The following is a 13,521-nucleotide window of genomic DNA, read 5'->3' on the forward strand; positions in this document are numbered from 1 at the left end:
TGACAAAGTCGAATAAAGAGTTTGACAGCTATGAGAGCATGTATCCGTCTTGTGGGAGACTAATTGTTCACCTAGGACATTTTCACTATCAAAATACCCATAAAGACGGGTCGTCCATAAGACCTTGGCCAGTTGTCCACAAAGTACTGATCTTCCTGACCACCTCTGGCGGCAGTAGGGGACGAATGGATTGGATGGACGAAAGCTCAGTGGGCGGGGCTTACAGTTACAACAGCGGGTGAAGTTTACAGGTGAGTCAAATTGACCTTGGCAGCGATTACAGCCTCGAGTCTTCTTTTGTATGACGCTACAAGCTTGGCACACCTGTATTGGGGAGTTTCTCCCATTCTTCTCTGCAGATCCTCTCAAGCTGTCAGGTTGGATGGGGAGCATCGCTGCACAGCTATTTTCAGGTTTCTCCAGAGATGTTCGATCGGGTTCAAGTCTAAAAGACATTCAGAGACTTGTCCCGAAGCCACTCCTGCGTTGTCTTGGCTGTGTGCTGAGGGTTGTTCTGTTGGAAGGTAAACCTTCGCCCCAGTCTAAGATCCTGAGTTTTCATCAAGGATTTTTCTACTTTGCTAAGTTCATCTTTCCCTCGTTCCTGACTAGTCTCCCAGTCCCTGCCACTGAAAAACACCCCCACAGCATGTTGCCACCACCATGCTTCACCGTAGGGATGATGCCAGGTCTCATCCAGACGTGACGCTTGGCATTCATGCCAAAGAGTTCAATCTTGGTTTCATCAGACCAGAGAATCTTGTTTCTCATGATCTGAGTCCTTTAGGTGCATTTTGGCAAACTCCAAGTGGGCTGTCATGTGCTTTTTATTGAGGAGTGGGTTCCGTCTGGCCACTCTACTATAAAGGCCTGATTGGTGGAGTGCTGCTGGAAGGTTCTCCCACCTACACAGAAGAACTCTGGAGCTCTGTCAGAGTGACTATCCGGTTCTTGGTTACCTCCCTGACCAAGGTCCTTATCCCCCAATTGCTCAGTTTGGCCGGGAGATTTGGTGGGTCCAAACTTCTTCCATTTCAGAATGATGTGTTCTTGGGGACATTCAATGATGCAGAAATGTTTTGGTACCGTTCCCCAGATCAGTGCCTCGACACAATCCTGTCTCGGAGCTCCACAGACAATTCCTTCGACCTCATAGCTTGGTTTTTGCTCTGACATGCATGGTCAACTGTGAGACACTGCTCAAAAAAATAAAGGGAACACTAAAATAACACATCCTAGATCTGAATGAATGAAATATTCTTATTAAATTCTTTTTTTCTTTACATAGTTGAATGTGCTGACAACAAAATCACACAAAAATTATCAATGGAAATCAAATTTATCAACCCATGGAGGTCTGGATTTGGAGTCACACTCAAAATTAAAGTGGAAAACCACACTACAGGCTGATCCAACTTTGATGTAATGTCCTTAAAACAAGTCCAAATGAGGCTCAGTAGTGAGTGTGGCCTCCACGTGCCTGTATGACCTCCCTACAACGCCTGGACAGTCTGTGGTGCAACGTGGCGTTGGTGGATGGAGCGAGACATGATGTCCCAGATGTGTTGTGTGTAGATTGATGAGGATTCTTATTTATATAAGCCATTTTAGAATAAGGCTGTAACTTAACAACATGTGGAAAAGGTCAAGGGGTCTGAATACTTCCAGAATGCACTGTATGTGATGTGTTTGGATCGTCTTGATCAGATCATGAAAACCAGGGCTATAAATCCTTTTTTTTTTTTTGAGAAAGGTTTTCTGCAAGATGAGAGCCTGTAATCTGGTCCCTAGCCCAGTGCACTACCCCCTCCTACCCCCCCCCCCAGTGCACTACCCCCCCCCCCATGACATCACAATACAAATAGAAATGGAAGAAAAAAAACAGACACTTTCATTGGCTATTTGTTTTGTTTATTCTGTACACACACACAGCTTTCAAATGTGGTGTTACCATACTTCCTTCTGAGTGGTTTTGCGAGGGGATGAGAGAAGGAAATGAGGAGAGGGATGAAAGGGTGGGCGTCGGCTGTGTAAACCACGGGGGGGGGGGGGTCTTTCTCTGCGTTCCAAATGGCACCCTATTCCCTCTACATAGTGCACTACTTTAGACAGAGCCCACGTGTCCTGGTCAAGCATAGTGTATTAGAAAGACAATAGGGACGCAGCGTTAGTTCGGTACAGATGGTGCAGCCTGTCATCTCATCACCATCACAGCTAATTCATGGGAGCAGTTGGATGAAAAGCCACATCAGCTTGTCAAGACAAATGTCTGGGAGAGAATCGTCAAATCATATAGGTAGAAAGCAGGAAGTTATTCAACCGGTGTGTGTGTGTGTGTGTGTGTATCAAGAGAGAAAGAGCGAAAGCAGGTCAATGTTGTCCCTGACTAAACAGATCTAGGATCAGGTATTTTATTATCCTCCTGCTAGTGGACATTAGAACCACTCGGATAACCTGATCCTAGATCTGTGGTGAGGGAGGCAACGTCTGCCTTGAGCAGGGGGACCGGAAACAGTATCAGAAATATCACTCTGTTACAATATCCATACTAGCATACTACATAGTATGAAACCAATGTATTGGGGATGCAAACTATGTGTGAAAGGGCACCCTATTCCCTATATAGTGCACTACTGTTGACCATGGTCCATATGACTCTGGTCAACAGTAGCACACTATATAGGGAGTAGGGTACCATTTGACCCGCAGTAGTATACTAGTATAGACATTAGACACGGGGAAGGCGTCCTCAAGGCTCAGACGAAGTCGGTGAAGTCGTCCACGGTGGAGACCAGTCTCTTCCTCTGTCCGGAGGAGTCCGTGTTGGAGCCTCCTCCGCTGACCTGCTGGTAGGAGGACTGTTTGGTCTGGGAGGAGTGGCTCTGGGTCAGAGAGATACCGGGGGTGGGACGAGACTGGATCTCCTCCTGGGCCTGTGGGGGGGGGGGGAAATCAGAGAGATACCAGGGGTGAGACGAGACTGGATCTCCTGGGGCTGTGGGGGGGGAGAATCAGAGAGATACCAGGGGTGAGACGGGACTGGATCTCCTCCTGGGCCTGTGGGATCAGAGAGATAACCAGGGGTGAGACGGGACTGGATCTCCTCCTGGGCCTGTGGGGGGGGGTCAGAGAGATACCAGGGGTGAGACGAGACCGGATTTCCTCCTGGGCCTGTGGGGGGGGGGGGGGGGGGGGGGGGGATCAGAGAGATACCAGGGGTGAGACGGGACTGGATCTCCTCCTGGGCCTGTGGGGGGAGGGGATCAGAGAGATACCAGGGGTGAGACGAGACCGGATCTCCTCCTGGGCCTGTGGGGGGGATTGAGTTGAGAAATTGCCTGATTTCACAGTAGGACCTCGGCGATATGGACATGTTGGGAATGTAGGTAGTTTAGAATATCCTTGAACTTCACTTGTAAACATGTGTTTTTAGCAGGTCATCAACATCTACTTTTTTCAAACAGCAGTTTTTGTTGTTGTTGCATTGAATACATTTCCAGGTTTAATGTTGACTGTTCAGTCCACAACGGAGGTTTGTTCTCTGAGGTGCTCTAACTCTCACCGAGAAACAAAAGAAAGGCTTCTCCACTGACTGTGTGTGTGTGTATGTGTATGTGTGTGTATGTGTATGTGTATGTGTATGTGTGTGTGTGTGTGTGTATGTGTATGTGTATGTGTGTGTGTGTGTATGTGTGTGTGTGTGTGTGTGTGTATGTGTGTATGTGTGTGTGTGTATGCGTGTGTGTATGTATGTGTGTTCTCACCCTTGTCCGGAGTCTCTTGATGTGTCGTAGTCTGGCCAGCCACTTGGAGGCGTAGGCATCAGAAGGGTTTGCTCTGTACTGGTGGACCAGAGATGCCATCTGAAACACACAGGGAGACATACAGACAGTCATGACAGCGTGTGCTGAATCAGCATGCAGTTATCAACAGCATGAACTTTAATTAAATGTCCAGGTGGAGAAATGAGTTAGGACTCTCTCTGTGTGTGTGTGTGTGTAACTCACGTTAGCGTGTAGGGCCATCTGTCGTACCAGCAATGGAAGGTTTTGGTCTGAGACGATCTTCACTACACTGGTGTCAACTAGACCCTCCAGATCTGATGGATGGAGACAGAGAGAGGGAGAAGGAAAGAGGTGAGGAAGTAGAGGGAGGAGGAAAGAGGTGAGGAAGTAGAGAGAGGGAGAAGGAAAGAGGTGAGGAAGTAGAGAGAGGGAGAAGGAAAGAGATGAGGAAGTAGAGAGAGGGAGAAGGAAAGAGATGAGGAAGTAGAGAGAGGAGGAAAGAGGTGAGGAAGTAGAGAGAGAGAGAGAAGGAAAGAGGAAGTAGAGGGAGAAGGAAAGAGGTGAGGAAGTAGAGAGAGGGAGAAGGAAAGAGGTGAGGAAGTAGAGGGAGGGAGAAGGAAAGAGGTGAGGAAGTAGAGAGAGGGAGAAGGAAAGAGGTGAGGAAGTAGAGAGAGGGAGAAGGAAAGAGGTGAGGAAGTAGAGGGAGGGAGAAGGAAAGAGGTGAGGAAGTAGAGAGAGGGAGAAGGAAAGAGGTGAGGAAGTAGAGGGAGGGAGAAGGAAAGAGGTGAGGAAGTAGAGAGAGGGAGAAGGAAAGAGGTGAGGAAGTAGAGGGAGGGAGATATGGGGAAAGAGAAGGAAAAAATACAAAATCAGTCCATTTCACTTCAACAAAAACTGAATTATGATTTAAAACATCCCCCTTGGCTCCCTGCTTCATTGTCCATCTCTATATTAGTCCTTGTTATTCATCCCCTCCCCTTCCTCTCTCCTTCCCTTCCTCTCACCTTTCCTGCACTGCAGGGTGACCAGGTTACTTCCGTAGTCCAGAGGCTTAATGATCACCTCAACAAAGTTAAACTGACCCTGGGACACAGACGAGAGGGAGGGAGGAGAGAGACGAGAGGGAGGGAGGAGAGAGGCAAGAGGGAGGGAGGAGAGAGACGAGAGGGAGGGAGGAGAGAGACGAGAGGGAGGGAGGAGAGAGACGAGAGGGAGGGAGGAGAGAGACGAGAGGGAGGGAGGAGAGAGACGAGAGGGAGGGAGGAGAGAGACGAGGGGGAGGGAGGAGAGAGACGAGAGGGAGGGAGGAGAGAGACGAGAGGGAGGGAGGAGAGAGACGAGAGGGAGGGAGGAGAGAGACGAGAGGGAGGGAGGAGAGAGACGAGGGGGAGGGAGGAGAGAGACGAGGGGGAGGGAGACGAGAGGGAGAGGGAGGGAGGAGAGAGACGGGGGGGAGGGAGACGAGAGGGAGAGGGAGGGAGGAGAGAGACGGGGGGAGGGAGGAGAGAGGGAGGGATAGGGAGGAGAGAGACGAGAGGGAGGAGAGAGACGAGACGAGAGGGATAGGGAGGAGAGAGGGATAGGGAGGAGAGAGGGAGAGGGAGGAGAGAGGGAGAGGGAGGAGAGAGGGATAGGGAGGAGAGAGGGATAGGGAGGAGAGAGGGATAGGGAGGAGAGAGGGATAGGGAGGAGAGAGGGAGAGGGAGGAGAGAGGGATAGGGAGGAGAGAGAAAGAAGAATATAGAAGAGTTATCATTATTTAATCAAAATGAACACAAAGAACAAAAGTGGGTGTGTTTGTCTGCCTGTGAGTGAGTGATGAGTGAGTGAGTGAGTGAGTGAGTGAGTGAGTGAGAGTGTACCTTGATGGTCCCCAGTTTGTACTCCTCTCCTGAGTCGTTGTAAACCACCATAACAAAGTCGTTTCCAATGTGTCTCTTCTTGTTACAGCAGCCCTTATCACTGTCTCTGTTGGGCATCAGGGTGGCTATGTGGAAGATGGCTGAGGAGAGGAGGAGAGGGGGGTTAGTGGGGGTACAGCAGCCCTTATCACTGTCTCTGTTGGGCATCAGGGTGGCTATGTGGAAGATGGCTGAGGAGAGGAGGAGAGGGGGGTTAGTGGGGGTACAGCAGCCCTTATCACTGTCTCTGTTGGGCATCAGGGTGGCTATGTGGAAGATGGCTGAGGAGAGGAGGAGAGGGGGGTTAGTGGGGGTACAGCAGCCCTTATCACTGTCTCTGTTGGGCATCAGGGTGGCTATGTGGAAGATGGCTGAGGAGAGGAGGAGAGGGGGGTTAGTGGGGGTACAGCAGCCCTTATCACTGTCTCTGTTGGGCATCAGGGTGGCTATGTGGAAGATGGCTGAGGAGAGGAGGAGAGGGGGAGTTAGTGGGGGTACAGCAGCCCTTATCACTGTCTCTGTTGGGCATCAGGGTGGCTATGTGGAAGATGGCTGAGGAGAGGAGGAGAGGGGGGTTAGTGGGGGTACAGCAGCCCTTATCACTGTCTCTGTTGGGCATCAGGGTGGCTATGTGGAAGATGGCTGAGGAGAGGAGGAGAGGGGGGTTAGTGGGGGTACAGCAGCCCTTATCACTGTCTCTGTTGGGCATCAGGGTGGCTATGTGGAAGATGGCTGAGGAGAGGAGGAGAGGGGGGTTAGTGGGGGTACAGCAGCCCTTATCACTGTCTCTGTTGGGCATCAGGGTGGCTATGTGGAAGATGGCTGAGGAGAGGAGGAGAGGGGGGTTAGTGGGGGTACAGCAGCCCTTATCACTGTCTCTGTTGGGCATCAGGGTGGCTATGTGGAAGATGGCTGAGGAGAGGAGGAGAGGGGGGTTAGTGGGGGTACAGACAGACCCCTCTGTTGGGCATCAGGGTGGCTATGTGGAAGATGGCTGAGGAGAGGAGGAGAGGGGGGTTAGTGGGGGTACAGACAGACTGACCCCTCTGTTGGGCATCAGGGTGGCTATGTGGAAGATGGCTGAGGAGAGGAGGAGAGGGGGGTTAGTGGGGGTACAGACAGACCGACCCCTCTGTTGGGCATCAGCTTTAACCCTGAACCCTGGGGTACAGAGTAACACCTGTAAGTAGAAATACAGTCACCCTGCATGATGTCATCGTGCCAGCAGTAGGTAAACTCCCCGTCATCTCCATACTGGTCTAGACCCCCCAGGAAGATCTGGTCTGGATCACAGTCCTTCAGGTGGATCAACTTCCCCAGGCCGGTCAGGAAGCCAGCATAGCGGTTAGAACCATACTCATTGGACAAGATGGACACCTCGTTGAATACCTGGGGTAGGGAGCAGGAAGGAGAGAGGGGGAGGAAGGAGAGAGAGAAAGGGGGAGGGAGAGAGGGGGAGGAAGGAGAGAGGGAAAGGGGGAGGGAGAGAGGGGGAGGAAGGAGAGAGGAAAAGGGGGAGGGAGAGAGGGGGAGGAAGGAGAGAGGAAAAGGGGGAGGGAGAGAGGGGGAGGAAGGAGAGAGGGAAAGGGGAGGGAGAGAGGGAAAGGGGAAGGAGAGAGGGAGGAAGGAGAGAGGGAAAGGGGAGGGAGAGAGGGGGAGGAAGGAGAGAGGGAAAGGGGAGGGAGAGAGGGAAAGGGGATGGAGAGAGGGAAAGGGGAGGGAGAGAGGGAAAGGGGAGGGAGAGAGGGGGAGGAAGGAGAGAGCCCGTTCATTAAAGGTTGTTTTGGTAGTCAACCCATACTACCTCTACAAGTTTCAGACTCATTTGTACCTTCCTCTGGAATCTAAATGTCGTCTCCGGTCCACACAGGGTTTATAGAGTCCTTGTGGTCATGTGTGGACGGGGGGGACAACCCCCCCCCCCCCAAAACACAAGGTGGAATTTCTAAATGTGTTTGTGCATCTGCAGTGTTTCCCTTGTTAGCCAAATGTCAGCTACCCAAACCTGTAGTTAGTCTAGAGGCCGGCTACCCAAACCTGTAGTTAGTCTAGAGGCCGGCTACCCAAACCTGTAGTTAGTCTAGAGGCCGGCTACCCAAACCTGTAGTTAGTCTAGAGGCCGGCTACCCAAACCTGTAGTTAGTCTAGAGGCCGGCTACCCAAACCTGTAGCTAGTCTAGAGGCCGGCTACCCAAACCTGTAGCTAGTCTAGAGGCCGGCTACCCAAACCTGTAGCTAGTCTAGCGGCCGGCTACCCAAACCTGTAGCTAGTCTAGCGGCCGGCTACCCAAACCTGTAGCTAGTCTAGCGGCCGGCTACCCAAACCTGTAGCTAGTCTAGCGGCCGGCTACCCAAACCTGTAGTTAGTCTAGCGGCCGGCTACCCAAACCTGTAGCTAGTCTAGCGGCCGGCTACCCAAACCTGTAGCTAGTCTAGCGGCCGGCTACCCAAACCTGCAGCTAGTCTAGCGGCCGGCTACCCAAACCTGCAGCTAGTCTAGCGGCCGGCTACCCAAACCTGCAGCTAGTCTAGAGGCCGGCTACCCAAACCTGTAGTTAGTCTAGCGGCCGGCTACCCAAACCTGTAGTTAGTCTAGCGGCCGGCTACCCAAACCTGTAGTTAGTCTAGCGGCCGGCTACCCAAACCTGTAGTTAGTATAGCGGCCGGCTACCCAAACCTGTAGCTCGTCTAGCGGCCGGCTACCCAAACCTGTAGCTCGTCTAGCGGCCGGCTACCCAAACCTGTAGCTCATCTTGCGGCCGGCTACCCAAACCTGTACTTAGTATAGCGGCCGGCTACCCAAACCTGTAGCTAGTCTAGAGGCCGGCTACCCAAACCTGTAGTTAGTCTAGAGGCCGGCTACCCAAACCTGTAGTTAGTCTAGCGGCCAGCTACCCAAACCTGTAATAATCATGGTTGAATTCCAGACCGATTGGCCCCCATTGATCTTCTCCAAGCCCCGAGGCAAAGTGTGTAGAATTGCAGGAAATTGATCACAAAATTACAAACATCTCTCTCCACCCCGTGGCAATATGTGGATTGCAGGAAATGTCATCAAAAACGCCCCCAGCAAGCCCCTCAAAGCAGCCCGTCCCTGGTTTAAAGGGATACTGAGAGACTGTTACAACGAAGCAGTGTCTGTTTGAAGTCATAGCTCTGACACTAGTTAGTATCGGCTCACAAAACCTCCTACATCCTGCACACAGATACCATACAGATGGTGTCCACCTGACTCTGGGGAGGTAGATTCATCTGGTAGGATCCCTTCAAAGACACCTGGACTCACCTGTCCAGCTCCTACAAACACCACTCCAATCTTATGGGTATCGTACGGAGGCATCTGGTCCAGAACCTTCACCGCTCTGTCGATCAGCTAGAGGGGAGAGAGAGAGAGAGAGAGAAACACACACACACTCTGTCGATCAGCTAGGAGAGAGAGAGAGAGCGAGAGAGAGAGAGAGTTGGAGGAGAGAGAGAGACACACACACACACACACACACACACTCACCTGAGACTTGGGCAGCAGGAGAGGCTTGTTGGCCTCGTTGCCAAAGAAGGGAGAGTGGTAGAGCTGAAGGAACACAAAACTACAAGACAGAGGGAGAGAGAAAAGCATTAGGAAAGGCTCTGTGTGTGTGTGTGTGTGTGTGTGTGTGTGTGTGTGTGTGTGTGTGTGTGTGTGTGTGTGTGTGTGTGTGTGTGTGTGTGTGTGTGTGTGTGTGTCTATATAACCTGGGACTGAGTCCACTGGTCTTCTCAGTGTTGGTGGGTCCGGGACGGGTGGTGTGGTACGCATCTCCTCCTATCCTCTCTCTCCTGGAGGAGGGGGCGGACACTGAGATGGTGTGACCCCTGGGACGGTGCCCTCCGCTGGGGGAGAGGGGTCCAGGCTGGTGGGGCGCTGGGAACTCCAACCTCATCCTGGCTCCCTGCGAGGAAGAGGAACCTCCTCCTCCCGATGTCCCAGACAACCCCCCTGTCACTGGGGTGGTATCCCCACTCTGATTCTGTCTGTTCACCCCTCCTCCTCCCGATGTCCCAGACAACCCCCCTGTCACTGGGGTGGTATCCCCACTCTGATTCTGTCTGTTCACCCCTCCTCCTCCACTCTCCACCTTCTCTATCTCTTTCTCCACCGGGGGCTGTTGTGGCTGGCTCTTCCCCTCCGAGGGGGACCGAACCCCGGGTGCCTCTCCTCCTCCGGCCCCGGGTCCTGTTGTGGTCTTGGGGAAGGCCTCTGGTAGGGTCTGGAGCTCAGGGGAGGAGCTGGACTTGTTGAGGGTCTGGGTCTCAGGCTGGTTCTGGGTCTGGAAGGGGAGCTCTGGGCCTTGGCTGCCCGGGGTGGAGGGGGCCAGGGGGGGCTGGTCGATGGGGATGAACCCCTCACTCACCTCCTCCAGGGTGGACTTCTCATCCTCCTGGCTGGAACTGGAGGACGACTGAGGGGAAGAACGGATGGAAAACATCAATGTCTCCCAATAACCACCTGCCATAATCTATTGGAGGTAGAGTACTACTCCCCCTGTCTGTAGAGTACTACTCCCCCTGTCTGTAGAGTACTACTCCCCCCGTCTGTAGAGTACTACTCCCCCCGTCTGTAGAGTACTACTCCCCCCGTCTGTAGAGTACTACTCCCCCCGTCTGTAGTGTACTACTCCCCCCGTCTGTAGTGTACTACTCCCCCCGTCTGTAGTGTACTACTCCCCCCGTCTGTAGTGTACTACTCCCCCCGTCTGTAGAGTACTACTCCCCCCGTCTGTAGTGTACTACTCCCCCCGTCTGTAGAGTACTACTCCCCCCGTAACTCCCCTCCGTCTGTAGAGTACTACTCCCCCGTCTGTAGAGTACTACTCCCCCCGTCTGTAGAGTACTACTCCCCCCGTCTGTAGAGTACTACTCCCCCCGTCTGTAGAGTACTACTCCCCCCGTCTGTAGAGTACTACTCCCCCGTCTGTAGAGTACTACTCCCCCCGTCTGTAGAGTACTACTCCCCCCGTCTGTAGAGTACTACTCCCCCCGTCTGTAGAGTACTACTCCCCCCGTCTGTAGAGTACTACTCCCCCCGTCTGTAGAGTACTACTCCCCCCGTCTGTAGAGTACTACTCCCCCCGTCTGTAGAGTACTACTCCCCCCGTCTGTAGAGTACTACTCCCCCGTCTGTAGAGTACTACTCCCCCGTCTGTAGAGTACTACTCCCCCCGTCTGTAGAGTACTACTCCCCCCGTCTGTAGAGTACTACTCCCCCCGTCTGTAGAGTACTACTCCCCCCGTCTGTAGAGTACTACTCCCCCCGTCTGTAGAGTACTACTCCCCCCGTCTGTAGAGTACTACTCCCCCCGTCTGTAGAGTACTACTCCCCCCGTCTGTAGTGTACTACTACTCCCCCCGTCTGTAGTGTACTACTCCCCCCGTCTGTAGTGTACTACTCCCCCCGTCTGTAGTGTACTACTCCCCCCGTCTGTAGAGTACTACTCCCCCCGTCTGTAGAGTACTACTCCCCCGTCTGTAGAGTACTACTCCCCCCGTTGTAGTGTACTACTCCCCCCGTCTGTGAGTACTACTCCCCCCGTCTGTAGAGTACTACTCCCCCCGTCTGTAGAGTACTACTCCCCCCGTCTGTAGAGTACTACTCCCCCCGTCTGTAGAGTACTACTCCCCCCGTCTGTAGAGTACTACTCCCCCCGTCTGTAGAGTTACTACTCCCCCCGTCTGTAGAGTACTACTCCCCCCGTCTGTAGAGTACTACTCCCCCCGTCTGTAGAGTACTACTCCCCCCGTCTTGTAGAGTACTACTCCCCCCGTCTGTAGAGTACTACTCCCCCCGTCTGTAGAGTACTACTCCCCCCGTCTGTAGAGTACTACTCCCCCCGTCTTGTAGAGTACTACTCCCCCCGTCTGTAGAGTACTACTCCCCCCGTCTGTAGAGTACTACTCCCCCCGTCTGTAGAGTACTACTCCCCCCGTCTGTAGAGTACTACTCCCCCCGTCTGATAGAGTACTACTCCCCCCGTCTGTAGAGTACTACTCCCCCCGTCTGTAGAGTACTACTCCCCCCGTCTGTAGAGTACTACTCCCCCCGTCTGTAGAGTACTACTCCCCCCGTCTGTAGAGTACTACTCCCCGTCTGTAGAGTACTACTCCCCCGTCTGTAGAGTACTACTCCCCCCGGTCTGTAGAGTACTACTCCCCCCGTCTGTAGAGTACTACTCCCCCCGTCTGTAGAGTACTACTCCCCCCGTCTGTAGAGTACTACTCCCCCCCCGTCTGTAGAGTACTACTCCCCCCCGTTCTGTAGAGTACGTACTCCCCCCGTCTGTAGTGTACTACTCCCCCCGTCTGTAGTGTACTACTCCCCCCGTCTGTAGTGTACTACTCCCCCGTCTGTAGTGTACTACTCCCCCCGTCTGTAGTGTACTACTCCCCCCGTCTGTAGTGTACTACTCCCCCCGTCTGTAGAGTACTACTCCCCCCGTCTGTAGAGTACTACTCCCCCCGTCTGTAGAGTACTACTCCCCCCGTCTGTAGAGTACTACTCCCCCCGTCTGTAGAGTACTACTCCCCCCGTCTGTAGAGTACTACTCCCCCCGTCTGTAGAGTACTACTCCCCCCGTCTGTAGAGTACTACTCCCCCCCGTCTGTAGAGTACTACTCCCCCGTCTGTAGTGTACTACTCCCCCTGTACTCCCCCTGTCTGTAGAGTACTACTCCCCCTGTCTGTAGAGTACTACTCCCCCTGTCTGTAGAGTACTACTCCCCCTGTCTGTAGAGTACTACTCCCCTGTCTGTAGAGTACTACTCCCCCTGTCTGTAGAGTACTACTCCCCCTGTACTCCCCCTGTCTGTAGTGTACTACTCCCCCTGTCTGTAGAGTACTACTCCCCCTGTACTCCCCCTGTCTGTAGAGTACTACTCCCCCTGTCTGTAGTGTACTACTCCCCCTGTCTGTAGAGTACTACTCCCCCCGTCTGTAGAGTACTACTCCCCCCGTCTGTAGAGTACTACTCCCCCTGTACTCCCCCGTCTGTAGTGTACTACTCCCCCTGTCTGTAGTGTACTACTCCCCCCTGTCTGTAGTGTACTACTCCCCCTGTCTGTAGTGTACTACTCCCCCCTGTCTGTAGTGTACTTACTCCCCCTGTCTGTAGTGTACTACTCCCCCTGTCTGTAGTGTACTACTCCCCCTGTCTGTAGTGTACTACTCCCCCTGTCTGTAGTGTACTACTCCCCCTGTCTGTAGTGTACTACTCCCCCTGTCTGTAGTGTACTACTCCCCCTGTCTGTAGTGTACTACTCCCCCTGTCTGTAGTGTACTACTCCCCCCTGTCTGTAGTGTACTACTCCCCCTGTCTGTAGTGTACTACTCCCCTGTCTGTAGTGTACTACTCCCCCTGTCTGTAGTGTACTACTCCCCTGTCTGTAGTGTACTACTCCCCCTGTCTGTAGTGTACTACTCCCCCTGTCTGTAGTGTACTACTCCCCCTGTCTGTAGTGTACTACTCCCCCTGTCTGTAGTGTACTACTCCCCCTGTCTGTAGTGTACTACTCCCCCTGTCTGTAGTGTACTACTCCCCCTGTCTGTAGTGTACTACTCCCCCTGTCTGTAGTGTACTACTCCCCCTGTCTGTAGTGTACTACTCCCCCTGTCTGTAGTGTACTACTCCCCTGTCTGTAGTGTACTACTCCCCCTGTCTGTAGTGTACTACTCCCCCTGTCTGTAGAGTACTACTCCCCCTGTCTGTAGTGTACTACTCCCCTGTCTGTAGAGTACTACTCCCCTGTCTGTAGAGGTACTACTCCCCCTGTCTGTAGAGTACTACTCCCCCTGTCTGTAGAGT

At 53.1% G+C, this 13,521-nt stretch overlaps 1 pseudogene across 1 annotated transcript in view; it reads right to left on the reverse strand.

Moving 5' to 3' along the window:
- Positions 1–1,894: 1,894 nt before the first annotated feature.
- Positions 1,895–13,521, reverse strand: part of LOC109878905 (tuberin-like) — a 71,820-nt pseudogene continuing 60,193 nt past the window's right edge. Inside the window, exons 28-36 of the transcript XR_004206488.1 lie at positions 9,419–10,125; positions 9,195–9,273; positions 8,973–9,059; positions 6,889–7,075; positions 5,648–5,787; positions 4,790–4,868; positions 4,008–4,099; positions 3,765–3,863; positions 1,895–2,933 (exon numbers count right to left, since the gene is read on the reverse strand). The product of XR_004206488.1 is annotated as a tuberin-like (transcript). The remainder of the gene's footprint in view (positions 2,934–3,764; positions 3,864–4,007; positions 4,100–4,789; positions 4,869–5,647; positions 5,788–6,888; positions 7,076–8,972; positions 9,060–9,194; positions 9,274–9,418; positions 10,126–13,521) is intronic.

Source organism: Oncorhynchus kisutch, unplaced genomic scaffold (assembly GCF_002021735.2).
Source record: "Oncorhynchus kisutch isolate 150728-3 unplaced genomic scaffold, Okis_V2 Okis01b-Okis20b_hom, whole genome shotgun sequence".
Classification (NCBI taxonomy): Eukaryota; Metazoa; Chordata; class Actinopteri; order Salmoniformes; family Salmonidae; genus Oncorhynchus; species Oncorhynchus kisutch.